Source organism: Echinops telfairi, unplaced genomic scaffold, assembly GCF_000313985.2.
Source record: "Echinops telfairi isolate 266 unplaced genomic scaffold, ASM31398v2 ScPeMD7_1;HRSCAF=3_0, whole genome shotgun sequence".
Classification (NCBI taxonomy): Eukaryota; Metazoa; Chordata; class Mammalia; order Afrosoricida; family Tenrecidae; genus Echinops; species Echinops telfairi.
The window spans coordinates 3,369,686-3,371,080 of NW_022103896.1; positions in this window are offsets into that span (position 1 = coordinate 3,369,686).

Consider the following 1,395-nt stretch of genomic DNA (forward strand, 5'->3'; position numbering starts at 1 on the left):
AGGCCTAGAACAAACACCCCCTGATTTCCTCTGTATCACGTGGCATTGGAGATGAATGGCATGTGCACCCTGACTTCTTGAGGCTGAAGGACGGTTGGAAAATGCAGAGGCGCCATAAGATGTGTCAACTTGGCGCTAACCAGAACTTCGGAGAAGACTCCTTGGAAAGCTGAGCCCACCATCCCCCTTCACATCTGCTGAAAGATTATGAAAGGAGATGATACGGGATCTGAGCACTGATGGATGAGAAGCATTTAGGCAGGAGAGGTCTAAATTGGGTTTGGTAACCAGGTAAAAGGGCGGCTGTTTAAGGGTTGGGTTTGGCCAGAAAAAGGAAGTCGCTGTTTGGTAGGGAAGGTGAGTGTCTACAGAGATCACACCAGGGTTCAGGGTGATGCCTGGAGCGGGTGTTCCCAGGATGCCCTGGGAACCCAGAGAAAGAGACCTGGAGGTTGGGAGCTTCCTGAGAGAGAGCCTGTGCTGACCGGAGCAGGATCTAGGAGCTGGTCAGGGGGAGCAGTCAGAGAAGAACAGAAGGAAAAACCAGAGTGAGGGCCCACTGGCACGAGAACACGGCTGGTAAGTCAGCGTTTGGTATTAATAAAACCTAAAATGCCTCGCTGCCATCAGGATGGTGATGACCCCGTAGGACAGAGTAAAACCGCCCCCGGGACCTTCTGCAATGGTAACTCTTTGCAGGAGTCCAAGGTCTCTTCTTTCTTCTAGGGAGCAGCTGGTGGTTTCAAACTGCTAGCCACTGGTCAGCCGCCCAACCTGTCAGCCGCTCCAGCACCAGGCCTCCTTGGTGTTCACAGAGATGAGGAATTGTTAGGAAGACCCTGCAAAGGCAGGCAGGGAAGAGCTTTGAAGGTTAGCCCATAGTAGCTTAGATTTTAGCTTAGTAGATTTAGCAGCTACTAAGATTAGGAGCTTTAGATTAGTAGTTGAGATCTTATGGGGTAGGTCAGTGAATGACTGGCCCTTGACCCAGCTTCCTAGTGCTGCCATAAGAGAAATACTACAAGTGAGTTGTTTGGTAACCTGAAATTTCATTGGTGTTGAATTCAAAGCAGTCAGAATGCAGGGCAACAGCTCTAGGGAAAGTCTCTGTCTCGCTCTTTTGCTTGCTGGCTCACTCTCTCGCCTCTGGAGAGAGGTCCTTGTCTCTGTTTAGCCTCTGGTCTTTAGTTCCTTGGAAACCTGCTCGTGGTGTGGCGTGGTTCTCCCCCATCTCTGTGGGCCCACTTCTGTGCAGCTCATTTCTTATCTCACAAGTGATCGGCTGTAAACACCCCCTACGCTGACATTGCCCCATGGCGTAATGAAGGAAACTGTTCCCAGATGGGATAGCATCCATAGGCACGGGGGTCTGTGTTTACATACATCTGGCAATAA